This window comes from Engystomops pustulosus, chromosome 4, assembly GCF_040894005.1.
Source record: "Engystomops pustulosus chromosome 4, aEngPut4.maternal, whole genome shotgun sequence".
Taxonomy (NCBI): Eukaryota; Metazoa; Chordata; class Amphibia; order Anura; family Leptodactylidae; genus Engystomops; species Engystomops pustulosus.
Window position 1 is genome coordinate 16,741,116 of NC_092414.1, and position 14,950 is coordinate 16,756,065.

Below are 14,950 nucleotides of genomic sequence, written 5' to 3' on the forward strand. Positions count from 1 at the left end.
AAGGCCATCATCGTGGAGGCACCTCTTCACTGTAGAGGGTGACACTGGCGTATGGCAGGTACTATGTAATGAAGCTGCCGGTTGAGGACCTGTGAGGCATCGGTTTCTCAAACTAGAGACTCTAATGTACTTGTCTTGTTGCTTAGTTGTTCAGCGGGGCCTCCCACTTCGCTTTCTACTCTGGTTACAGCTTGTTTGTGCTCTCCTCTGAAGGGAGTAGTACACACCATTGTAAGAAATCTTCAGTTTCTTTGTAATTTGTCACATGGGATGGCCTTCATTTCTAAAAACAATAACAGACTGTCGAGTTTCCCCTGAAAGTTCTTTTTTTTTTGTCCATTGTGAGAATTTTATAGAACAAACAAATGTGATGCTCCTGATTCTCAACCAGCTTCAAGGAAGGTCAGTTTTATAGCTTCTCTAATCAGCCAAACTGTTTTCAGCTGTGCTAGCATACTTGAACAACGGTTTTAAAAGGTTTTCTAAACATCCAATATTCTTTTACACAGTTAGCCCAATGTACCACTAAACCACTGGAGAGGTGATGGTTAGAAATGGGCCTATATACACCTATGTAGATATTGCATTAAAGAACAGATATTTGCAGCTAGAATAGTCATTTACCACATTAACAATGTATATAGAGTGTTTGAGTCTTTTTTTAGCTTCACTGAAAGAAAATGTGCTTTCCTTTCAAAAATAAGCACATCTCTAAGTGACCCAAAACTTTTGAGCTGTAGTGTATATTCGGTATTTCTTAGCAGTTTTCCCCCCGGCAGGCTACATCTACTTCTCAGTTGTCTCAGAGCTGGTGGTGGAGACTAGCTAATATAGTGTCTCCCATACACTGTAGACATAAATTAGAGGACCTTCTCCAGAACTCTCTCAACAAGAAGCATCAGCAGAATCACATATACACTGTGCACAGAAAGTAAAGGAGCTTTTCCAGTATCAACAGTATCATATATGACATTATATGACTTGTATTCTGCATTGTTTAGCAGTTTTCCCCTCTGCAGGCTCTATCTCTAATTTTCAGGTGTCTCAGAGCTGGTGGCTGGAGACTGTCTGCTATGATGTCTCCCATACACTGCACACAATCTCTCACTCAGAAGAATTAGCAGGATTATATTTGACATCATAGGACTTGCATTCTGCATTGTTTAGCAGTTTTCCCCTTGGGAGGCTCTTTCTTATATCACAGGTGTCTCTGAGCTGGTGGCTGGAGACTGGCTACTATGATGTCTCCTATACACTACACATAGAAAGTAGAGGACCTTCTCCATAACATTCAGCAGCACTGACAGATATCAGCAGCAAATCATAAGACTTGTATTATGTATTGTTTAGCAGTTTTCCCATCTGCAGGCTCTATCTATAATTCTCAGTTGTCTCAGAGCTGGAGACCAGCTGCTATGATGTCTCCCATACTCTGCACATGGACAGTTGAGGATCTACTCCATAAGTCTCTCACTCAGAAGCATCAGCAGTATCATATATGACATTATATGACTTGTATTCTGTAATGTTTAGCAGTTTTCCCCTCTGCAGGTTCTTTCTTATATCACAAGTGTCTCAGAACTGGTGGCTGGAGACCAGCTACTACGTTGTCTCCTATACACTACACATATAAAGTAGAGGACCTTCTCTATAACTCTCTGACAAATATCAGCAGGAGCATTATATGACTTTTATTGTGCATTGTTTAGCAGTTTTCCCCACCGCAGGCTCTATCTATAATTCTCAGTTGTCTCAGAGCTGGTGGCTGAAAACTAGCTGCTATGATGTCTCCCACACACTTCACATTGCAGATAGAGGACCTTCTCCATAACTCTCTCTACAGGAGGCATCTTCAGGATAATATATATAACATTATATGACTTGTATTATGCATTGTTTAGCAGTTTTCCCCTCTGCAGACTCTATCTATAATTCTCAGTTATCTCACAGCTGGTGGCCTGGAGACTAACTGCTAAGATGTCTCCCACACACTTCACATTGAAGATAGAGGACCTTCTCCACAACTCTTGCTACAAGAAGCATCTGCAGGATCATATATGACATTGGGGCAGATTTACTTACCCGGTCCATTTGCGATCCAGAAGCGCGTTCTCTGCGCTGGATTCGGGTCCGGCCGGGATTCATTAAGGTAGTTCCTCCGACGACCAGGTGGCGCTGCTGCGCTGAAAAGCATCAGAACGCGCTGGAGTTCACCGAACCGGGCTGAGTGAAGGTAAGTGCAAGCACCGCAACAGATTTTTTTTTTAAATGCGGCGGTTTTTCCAAATCCGTCGGGTTTTCGTTCGGCCACGCCCCCCAATTTCTGTCGCGTGCATGCCAGCGCCGATGCGCCACAATCCGATCCCGGGGCAATTCAGGGGAAATCGGCGCCAATCGGAAATATTCGGGTAACACGTCGGGAAAACGCGAATCGGGCCCTTAGTAAATGACCCCCATTATATGCATTCCGCATTGTTTGGCAGTTTTCCCCTCTGCAGGTTCTGCATTTCTTAGTTGTCTCGGAGCTATTGGTGGAGACTGGTGGCTATGATATCTCCACACACAAAGAAGAATAGAATCTGGTTTAAAAATCTCTCACACTCAGAAGCAACAACAGGATCATATAAGAAACTACATACTGACTTGTACTGATTTATGGTGAGAAAGAAAACTTACTATTATCTCCATCAGCTTCTGTCTGTGCTTGCTTTTCTCTTTTTCTCATTCATAAGCATCAGCAGAACATTGTCAAAATACTGTAGTACGGACCTCTACCTGAACACCACAAAGGGTGAGATAGAAAACTTACTGTTAGCTGCAGCATCATGTGTATCTCTGCTTCTTCCTAATACCTTCTTAATAGTGTACTGTAATCTGATCTTTCAGTGAGCTACTACTCCTCTTGGAACTGCAGGCAAACATTCAGATTAAGTGAAATGTTTAGGACGAAGAAGAAATATGTGTGTGGGGAAGGGGCAAGATGTATTACAGAATGTCTAATGTTTGCTCACACATACAGAAAAAAAAATAACATAAAAATTATTAAACTAGATAAGAATCTATAGAAAAAATGGAGCATGAACTGAAATACTCAGGCATGGAATGAAGCTACTGGAGCTAATAGTAAGTTTCTAGCTCACCCTAAGTGCTTCATTCACATCAGTACAAATCAGCGATTCTCTATAATGTTTTATATGAACCTTCTCAGGGGAAAACTGCTAAACAATGAGGAATATAAGTCACATGATTTCCAGATATATCTTCCTCCCTCATGTACACACCTGACTAGTAATTTATGTAAAATTGGTATAAACGAGGTTACAACACTGCCATATAACTACTATAATACCGCCAACAGCCACTGGATGAGAAGGGCATGTATGTACCACCATACCACTTTATGGGTCACATCTGCTTCACTAAATGTAAGTTCCTATGAGAATTTATGCAAATTTTGTGTGTCCCACCTGACCTAGCATGTGCGTCTCTTACTTCCTATACGTTAGTTATACATATACTTCCTCTTCTGCTGTCACTCAACAGGCCTGCAGGAAGTAGTGGTAGGTGGTCACAATACTGCAGGGAAATAATAATTCATAGAAAAAATCCTCATATATATAATAAATATATAAATATTAATAATAAAAGTATAATACTATAATACTGTTCCCTATATACAAGAATATAACTACTATAATACTGCATCCTATGTACAGGAATATAACTACTATAATACTGCCCCCTACGTACAAGAATATAACTACTATAATACTGCCCCCTATGTACAAGAATATAACTACTATAATACTGCCCCCTATGTACAGGAATATAACTACTATAATACTACCCCTATGTACAGGAATATAACTACTATAATACTGCCCCCTATGTACAGGAATATAACTACTATAATACTGCCCCTATGTACAGGAATATAACTACTATAATACTGCCCCCTATGTACAGGAATATAACTACTATAATACTGCTCCCTATGTACAGGAATATAACTACTATAATACTGCCCCTATGTACAGGAATATAACTACTATAATACTGCCCCCTATGTACAGGAATATAACTACTATAATACTGCTCCCTATGTACAGGAATATAACTACTATAATACTGCCCCTATGTACAGGAATATAACTACTATAATACTGCCCCCTATGTACAGGAATATAAATACTATAATACTGCCCCCTATGTACAAGAATATAACTACTATAATACTGCCCCCCTATGTACAAGAATATAACTACTATAATACTGCCCCCTATGTACAAGACTATAACTACTATAATACTGCCCCCTATGTACAAGAATATAACTACTATAATACTGTCCCCTATGTACAAGAATATAACTACTATAATACTGCCCCCTATGTACAAGAATATAACTACTATAATACTGCCCCCTATGTACAAGAATATAACTACTATAATACTGCCCTCTATGTACAAGAGTATAACTACTATAATACTGCCCCTATGTACAAGAATATAACTACTATAATACTGCCCCCTATGTACAAGAATATAACTACTATAATACTGCCCTCTATGTACAAGAATATAACTACTATAATACTGCCCCCTATGTACAAGAATATAACTACTATAATACTGCCCTCTATGTACAGGAATATAACTACTATAATACTGCCCCTATGTACAAGAATATAACTACTATAATACTGCCCCCTATGTACAAGAATATAACTACTATAATACTGCCCCCTATGTACAAGAATATAACTACTATAATACTGCCCCCTATGTACAAGAATATTACTACTATAATACTGCCCCCTATGTACAGGAATATAACTACTATAATACTGCCCCCTATGTACAGGAATATAACTACTATAATACTGCCCCCTATGTACAAGAATATTACTACTATAATACTGCCCCCTATGTACAGGAATATAACTACTATAATACTGCACCCTATGTACAGGAATATAACTACTATAATACTGCCCCCTATGTACAAGAATATAACTACTATAATACTGTCCCCTATGTACAGGGATATAACTACTATAATACTGCCCCCTATGTACAGGAATATAACTACTATAATACTGTCCCCTATGTACAGGGATATAACTACTATAATACTGCCCCCTATGTACAGGAATATAACTACTATAATACTGCCCCCTGTGTACAAGAATATAACTACTATAATACTGCCCTCTATGTACAGGAATATAACTACTATAATACTGCCCCCTATGTACAAGAATATAACTACTATAATACTGCCCCCTATGTACAGGAATATAACTACTATAATACTGCCCTCTATGTACAAGAATATAACTACTATAATACTGCCCTCTATGTATAGAAATATAACTACTATAATACTGCCCCCTATGTACAGGAATATAACTACTATAATACTGCCACCTATGTACAAGAATATAACTACTATAATACTGCCCCCTATGTACAGGAATATAACTACTATAATACTGCCCTCTATGTACAAGAATATAACTATTATAATACTGCCCTCTATGTATAGAAATATAACTACTATAATACTGCCCCCTATGTACAGGAATATAACTACTATAATACTGCCACCTATGTACAAGAATATAACTACTATAATACTGCCCTCTATGTACAAGAATATAACTACTATAATACTGCCCTCTATGTATAGAAATATAACTACTATAATACTGCCCCCTATGTACAGGAATATAACTACTATAATACTGCCACCTATGTACAAGAATATAACTACTATAATACTGCCCCCTATGTACAGGAATATAACTACTATAATACTGCCCTCTATGTACAAGAATATAACTACTATAATACTGCCCCCTATGTACAGGAATATAACTACTATAATACTGCCCCCTATGTACAAGAATATAACTACTATAATACTGCCCCCTATGTACAGGAATATAACTACTATAATACTGCCCCCTATGTACAAGAATATAACTACTATAATACTGCCCCCTATGTACAGGAATATAACTACTATAATACTGCCCCTATGTACAAGAATATAACTACTATAATACTGCCCCCTATGTACAAGAATATAACTACTATATAGATGCTGGTTGGGGGGGGGTCTTAATGTGTAAGTCATTAATGATAAGAAATTATGTCTATAATTAGTTCCTCGTTATGTAATCAGGGTAATTAGCGGCTTAATATAGTTGCGGAATATTCTAGGACGGGGGAAGAACAGAGGTTCCTGTGTGAGCGCGGATGGTAATTGATGTTCCTTTGTATATTTGGGCACAACTGGTTATATCTCCTGATTCACTGATACATTCAGTTCTTAAAGGGGAATAGTAGCTTAAAGGGATCTTCTGGTCTAAAAGTGTTGATAACATATCACAGAATTGGTCGTCAATATAAGATTAATGGGAGTCTAAACCCCCATGACCCACTGATCAGCTGTACAGAGAATGAAAGAGAGTGTAGACAGCGCCATATCCTTTGTAGTGGTCATACCAGTTTACTACAGATCAGCCCCTGCTCATTTCAATGAGAGCTAAGCTGCAGTGCCTCACTTCAGCCACTACACTGAGAATAGCGCTGTCTACTTCCTTTCCCATTCTCTATTCATCAGTTGAGGATGCTATTGGACCCCCATGGAGGACCTGGTGTTAGGATAGGCCATCAATATTGTTAGCCTAGAAAACCCCTTTAAGTAGATAAACCTATATCCTAGATACAGATTATTATTTATGCGTACGGTATGGTGGTGCCATTTCTGTGTGCTGTGGCAGTATTATTTATGTGTATGGTAAAGCGGCGCCATTTCTGTGTTGTGTGGCAGTATTATTTATGTGTATGGTATGGCGGAACCCTTTCTGTATGCTGTGGCAGTATTAGTAATGTGTATGGTATAGCGGTGCCATTTCTGTGTGTTGTGGTGGTATTATGTATGTGTATGGTTGGGCGGTGCCATTATTGAGGGATATGGCAGTATTACTGATGCGTATGGTATGGCGGTGCCATTTCTGTGTATTGTGGTGGTATTATGTATGTGTATGGTATAGCGGTGCCATTATTGAGGGATATGGCAGTATTACTGATGCGTATGGTATGGCGGTGCCATTTCTGTGTATTGTGGTGGTATTATATATGTGTATGGTATGGCGGGGCCATTATTGAGGGATATGGCAGTATTACTGATGCGTATGGTATGGCGGTGCCATTTCTGTGTGTTGTGGTGGTATTATGTATGTGTTTGGTTGGGCGGTGCCATTATTGAGGGATATGGCAGTATTACTGATGCGTATGGTATGGCGGTGCCATTTCTGTGTGTTGTGGTGGTATTATGTATGTGTATGGTATGGCGGTGCCATTTCTGTGTGTTGTGGTGGTATTATGTATGTGTATGGTATGGCGGGGCCATTATTGAGGGATATGGCAGTATTACTGATGTGTATGGTATGGCAGTGCCATTTCTGTGTGTTGTGGTGGTATTATGTATGTGTATGATATGGCGGTGCCATATTATGTATGTGCATAGTGTAGGAGAATAATTTAAGCTTTACCGTTTCTGTGTGCAGTATAGCTGTAAATAATTGTCTATCATATAGCGGTATTATATGTACAGTACGGTATTACTTATATGTACAGTAGAGTTTATTATTTACGTGTTATTGTCACATTTTACAACTTTTACACTAGATATCAGTAGTTTCTGCCAGATTTTACAAGAACTTGACATCATACAATCCCCAGATCAGAAGATTATTGAACCAGGAAGGAACAACTTGATCTTCTTAAACCTGTGGCCTAAATTCGGCGCTGGTACCGGCCCGTTCTCCGGAGATTAGGCCTGTAATGAGCAGGTTTTTTTGTTCGCCTATAAAATCCTCAAGTCCCTGTGATTTACTCCTGCGCTCGGCCTAGATTTACACAGTGCAGCTTTTAAGGTATTAAAATGCCCTGATCTCCGGTGTGTAGCAGGAATGTTGTAGAACAGGACGACCCGGAAGATGTGGAGCAGAAGTCATTGCTGGAGGGGGCAGATCAGGTGCCAAGGACTAGTATCACACCATAGAGTATAGAGAGGGCGATATTCAGAGAAAAACTTCATCTCCTCTGGTATACACAAATTCCTGTTCTTCCCACTAAGCCCCGCCTACATCCCGCCCACCGATAACTAAGAAATTGTACACACAGAGTGGAGTGTCCCAAAAGTATCAGATCTGACCTACAGTTTACAGCACTTTCTGGATTAAATTCTAATGATCTTATCAGGTCGGATGGACATGCCCCCTTTCTAATAAGCTCCACCCACATACCCTCCCACTTTTTGTTAAAGTGGTGTGGATGATGTTAAATTGTATATAAATATCCAGATCTGAGATATAATGTACACAATTCTCTGCAATAGTTACTAATAAAGTTGTCTGACCAACTAAGTCCAACCCACATTTCTTTCATCCCCCACCCACATTTCTCTCATTCCCCAACCCCTTTTTTCTCATCCCCCACCCTCTTTTCTCTCATTACCCACCCACATTTCTCTCATTACCCACCCACATTTCTCTCATCCCCCACCCACATTTCTCTCTTCCGCCACCCACATTTCTCTCTTCCCCCACCCACTTTTCTCTCTTCCCCACCCACTTTTCTCTTTTCCCCCACCCATTTTTCTCTCTTCCCCCACCCACTTTTCTCTCATCCCCCACCCACTTTTCTCTCATCCCCCACCCACTTTTCTCTCATCCCCCACCCACTTTTCTCTCATCCCCCATCCACTTTTATCTCATCCCCCACCCACTTCTATCTCTTCCCCCACCCACATTTCTCTCACCCCCACCCACTTTTCTCTCTTCCCCCACCCACATTTCACTCTTCCCCCACCCACTTTTCTCTCTTCCCCACCCACTTTTCTCTCTTCCCCCACCCACTTTTCTCTCTTCCCCCACCCACTTTTCTCTCATCCCCCACCCACTTTTCTCTCATCCCCCACCCACTTTTCTCTCATCCCCCATCCACTTTTATCTCTTCCCCCACCCACATTTTTCTCACCCCCCACCCACTTTTCTCTCTTCCCCCACCCACATTTCACTCTTCCCCCACCCACTTTTCTCTCTTCCCCCACCCACTTTTCTCTCTTCCCCCACCCACTTTTCTCTCTTCCCCCACCCACTTCTATCTCATCCCCCACCCTCTTTTCTCTCATTACCCACCCACATTTCTCTCATTACCCACCCACATTTCTCTCATCCCCCACCCACATTTCTCTCTTCCGCCACCCACATTTCTCTCTTCCCCACCCACTTTTCTCTCTTCCCCACCCACTTTTCTCTTTTCCCCCACCCACTTTTCTCTCTTCCCCCACCCACTTTTCTCTCATCCCCCACCCACTTTTCTCTCATCCCCCATCCACTTTTATCTCACCCCCCACCCACTTCTATCTCTTCCCCCACCCACATTTCTCTCACCCCCACCCACTTTTCTCTCTTCCCCCACCCACATTTCACTCTTCCCCCACCCACTTTTCTCTCTTCCCCACCCACTTTTCTCTCTTCCCCCACCCACTTTTCTCTCTTCCCCCACCCACTTTTCTCTCATCCCCCACCCACTTTTCTCTCATCCCCCATCCACTTTTATCTCTTCCCCCACCCACTTTTATCTCTTCCCCCACCCACATTTTTCTCACCCCCACCCACTTTTCTCTCTTCCCCCACCCACATTTCACTCTTCCCCCACCCACTTTTCTCTCTTCCCCCACCCACTTTTCTCTCTTCCCCCACCCACTTTTCTCTCTTCCCCCACCCACTTTTATCTCTTCCCCCACCCACTTCTATCTCTTCCCCCACCCACTTCTATCTCATCCCCCACCCACTTTTCTCTCATCCCCCATCCACTTTTATCTCTTCCCCCACCCACTTTTATCTCTTCCCCCACCCACTTCTATCTCTTCCCCCACCCACTTCTATCTCTTCCCCCACCCACTTCTATCTCTTCCCCCACCCACTTCTATCTCTTCCCCCACCCACATTTCTCTCTTCCCCCACCCACTTTTCTCTCTTCCCCCACCCACTTTTCTCTCTTCCCCCACCCACTTTTCTCTCTTCCCCCACCCACTTTTCTCTCTTCCCCCACCCACTTTTCTCTCATCCCCCACCCACATTTCTCTCTTCCCCCACCCACATTTCTCTGATCCCCCACCCACATTTCTTTCATCCTCCACCCACATTTGGTAAAAGTAATGTCCAAGTAAAATTCAAGAACTGAGCTTTTTTGTTCTGGTAGTAAATTCTAGTCTATATTTCAGAGGCGGACAACCATGTTTCTAAATTCTAGTAGATTTGTCATACTAAGTTCAACCCATGCCCCACTCCTCATTAGTAGTGTGGGTAATGTAAAATTGTAAAAAAATTCCAGGTCTAAGCTACATTTTGCATCAGTTTCAGCAATAAATTTTACTAAATTTGTCAACCACAGACGGTCCTGCCCCTCCTCAATAAACTCCGCCCATATCCCATCCAAAGTCCCACCCACTTTCATAAAAATGATTGTGGGTGGTGTAAAGTTGTTCACGATGTGAGTTAGTTTTTTTGTGTAAATTCTAGTAAATTTATCAAACCTAGGAGGCCTTGCATCCCCACCCATTAAGCCCCACCCAAGCCCAACCCACTTTTCTGAAAAATTAATGAGGGTTGTGAAATAATATCCGAAATGTGAGTTATAATTATACAAGTTTCTTGTGTACATTCTAGTTAATTTATTGGACCCAGAAAACCATACCCCATTGCAACTAAGCCCTGCCCATATTCAACCATACAACCCACAGGGGTTTGTCTGGGGGAAATTTTTTTTAAACAAGCCCCACCCACTTTTCTGAAAATTTAATATGGGTTGTGAAATAATGTCCAAAATGTGAGTTATAATTACACAAGTTTCTTGTGTATATTCCAGTAAATTTATTGAACTCAGAAGGCCTGACCCCATTGCTACTAAGCCCCGCCCATATACAACCCACAGGGGTTTTTCGGGGGTAAATTTTTTTTAAACAAAAGATTCTATTAAAAATATTATAATTTAAAGCAACAGCATGTATTAGATTATCTTGCACCAGTCTAGTACCACCAGGGTCCTGGACTGGCCCGTCCCTTTAAATCCCCTGACTGCCAGAACTGGTGACAGTGTTGTGTCTGGGCTCAGTATCTACGAGGCGACACAGGAGCAGAAAACCTTCTGGATGCTGCAGACGGCCCACGCTCTGATCTCCTTCCAAGGTTGTATGAAACTTGGAAGCCGGAATCCTTTTACAATCCAACAAAGATACTTTTTGTCACCATAAAATTCCGCAGTAGTTGGCAGGCGCGTCCATTCAATAACTTTATCGAGCTCTACATGACAGTGGCTGCCGTTCACACGCAAAGACCTAACACAGATGTTTCGACACATCCTGCTGCAGGAGCTGGTGGAACAAGACAAATCCAGAAAATCCCGGAGAAGACAGGAACAAGAATAAGAATTCAGTAAGAAAACTGTGGAAAGTTACTACTAGTTATAGATTGATCACTTGCCAGGGGGTGTGGCTTAATAAAAAGGGTGTGGTCTAAAAGGGAAGGGTTGTACCAAGACAGGAAGAGGCAAGCCTAAAAAGTATTGCCTTTGAAGAGAACCCGTCATGCAAAATAACCCCCTAAACTAAATATATTTTCATAAACTGCCATTAGAAAGCATTGCCCCTATCCCTTCATTGTCCCTCTACATGCCTGTAAACCTAAGCAATGAGGTCCTAAAGCTGTATGCAAATGACCTGTGAAATGTCCAATGAGTCATTAGCATATTGAAGCTGTCCAGCTTATTCATGGGTGGGAGGTACAGCCACACCCACCAGTGCATGACTGACAGCCTGTATAATGATGTGCTTCCTGGTGCTGGCGCAACCTGTGTGTGTGTAGGAGAGATACAACAGCTCCAGGCTGCAGCCATGTTATAGCAGAACATGTCAGGTACTTGTGTAGCTGATGTCTGTGCCTGGGAGGAGAGAACATGTCAGAAGATGCAGCACAGACACCAGCAATGCTTTACTATACATTACACACAGACATGAGCAGGGGGAGGAGAGGGGAGGGGTAACAGGAGTGACATCACTGCCTCTGACCATGTGACCAACCTCATTTACATAATAAAGAATAGATTTTACAATGATTAATGTGTGGATTGACTAGATAAAGGCTGGGATGGGATCCTTGTGAGCTGCTCCAACAGGTAAAGGTGACAGAAATAGTGACAGAGACCTGATGACAGGTGTCCTTTAAAAAAAGATTTAGCAACTGTTTGAAGTTTTACTCAAAAAAAGGGTGTGGATGAATGGAAAAAGAGGTGTGGCTTATAGACAAGGGTGTGGCTTAGCAAGAATTTATGTGTCCTGGAAAAAAGAGGCATGATGTAAAAGCATTTAGTATAAAAAGGAAAAATTGCTATACTAATTGATCAAAAAAGGATGTAGATTAATAAAAAGGGGTGTGGCTTCTACAAGAATCTGTGTAGAAGAGGCGTGATAGAAAAGTATTTAGTATAAAAAGGGGGAAGTTGCTATAAGTTTCCTCTGGTTTGGGCAATTCTTCAAAAAAGGGGTGTGGTTTACTAAAATGGTATGGTCTATGAGGAAGGGGCGTGGCTTAGCAAGGAAGTGGCATGATGCCTTATGATGAAATCAAAGCATTCAGTATTAAAAAGGGGAAGTTACTATATGCTTTAGTTGGTTTGGACAATTATTTTAAAAGGGGTGTTGTTTAATTTAAAGAGAGGTGTGTCCTATAGAGAAGGGTATGGCTTAGAAAGAAGTGGTGTGTCTTGTTAATGAGGCATTTTTTTTTAGAAGTATTCCGTATAAACAAAGGGGAAATGACTATTTCAGACACACTGAAAGGGTGTGGCTTAATAAAAAGGGGTGGGTTGTAGAGAAGGGTGTGGTTTAGCCAGAATAGGGCACGGCATAAAATGAATTAGTACAAAAAAAGGGCCAGTTAATATTTGTTTCAGACAGTCTTTGCAATCATTGCACAAGAAATGTGCCTTTATTTAAAAAGAGGGTGTGGTTTATAGAGAAGGGCGTGGCATAGCAGGTAGGCGGGTATCACTGGAAAAATCGGGGCATGTCACTGTTAGATTTCTTGTTTCGATAAATCTAATTTTTTATGAACTTTGCACGTAGATACTAAGAGGAAACCTCTCAGCAAGTGTTCATTTTCTCAACAGCAACCCCGCAGGTGAATCCGGGTACTGCATGCTGTTCTATTAAAAATCAATAGCCTGTGATTCATGAATGTGTTGGGTCCTCCTGAGACACATCCTAATGGAAGATTTTTTTTTCTTTATTTAAAAGGAAATCAATACAATCTCTCCAAAAATAATTTAATTTCCCCCCCCCCCCCGGGGTCGGTGTTTGTTAAGGCTGAGAAATGTTGTTGGTGTTACGCATCATTACCCATAATTACGTTAGTCAATAGGATCCGAAAAGCATCAAATACACAGGGAGGTCGTGTCTATGGACAGGAGGTGTAAATCTCTATGGTTATGGTAAGGCAGACAGAAAATGACGAGGTCATTATGACGTTATCGAAGGTGACAAAAGTGGCCATTTTGGAAAGCTGAGGTAGTGTGACATTTAGGCCCCACCCACTCCTACATAGACACTCCTTTATGTAAGGCAACCCCATCTGTACCCTATTTTCAATGGCCCCTCCAAGAATCCATGCAGTTTTGACTACCTGTAGACACCTCTAGGGGGAGCTAAAGAGCTTATTGAATACTGAGATACATTATGATGATGGTTCCCCACTCTGCTCCACCACACCCCTCCAGGTGGCGTAACAGAGGAATTCGGAACTATTTCTGGGCTTATACGTCACATGTGGCCTATAATCTACCCAACTACCTCACCACTAGGGGGAGCCACCACTCTGCATACAGATCATTGATTTATCTATAGTCTAGAAGAGTTCTCTCAGTTCTTCCTTCTTGTTCCTCCTGTTCCCGATGATTTCCTGGCGCAGAATGTTCTGAGTAAATGATGGAACATAATTCATTCTGATTGTAACGAGACGCTTACAAATCTGTGTATTTATATGAGAGAGAGAGAGAGAGAGGGAGAGAGCTCCATCATCTACACAGCCTGAGGTACAATAATTCCTGCCTAGTGATGAGACACAGAGCAAATCTAATCTATCTCATATCTATCTATCTCATATCTATCTATCTCATATCTATCTATCTATCTATCTATCTATCTCATATCTATCTATCTATCTATCTATCTATGTATCTATCTATCTATCTATCTATCTATCTATCTATCTATCTATCTATCTCATATCTATCTATCTATCTATCTATCTATCTATCTCATATCTATCTCATATCTATCTATCTATCTATCTATCTATCTATCTATGTATCTATCTATCTATCTATCTATCTCATATCTATCTATCTATCTATCTATCTATCTATCTATCTCATATCTATCTCATATCTATCTATCTATCTATCTATCTATCTATCTATCTATCTCATATCTATCTATCTCATATCTATCTATCTATCTATCTATCTATCTATCTATCTATCTCATATCTATCTATCTATCCATCTATCTCATATCTATCTATCTATCTATCCATCTATCTCCTATCTATCTATCTATCTCATATCCATCTATCTCCTATCTATCTATCTCATTTATATCTATCTATCTATCTATCTATCTCATATCTATCTATCTCATATCTATCTAATCTCATATCTATCTATCTATCTATCTATCTATCTATCTATCTATCTATCTATCTATCTCATATCTATCTATCTCATATCTATCTATCTCATATCTATCTATCTATCTATCTCATATCTATCTATCTATCTATCTATCTATCTCATATCTATCTATCTATCTATCT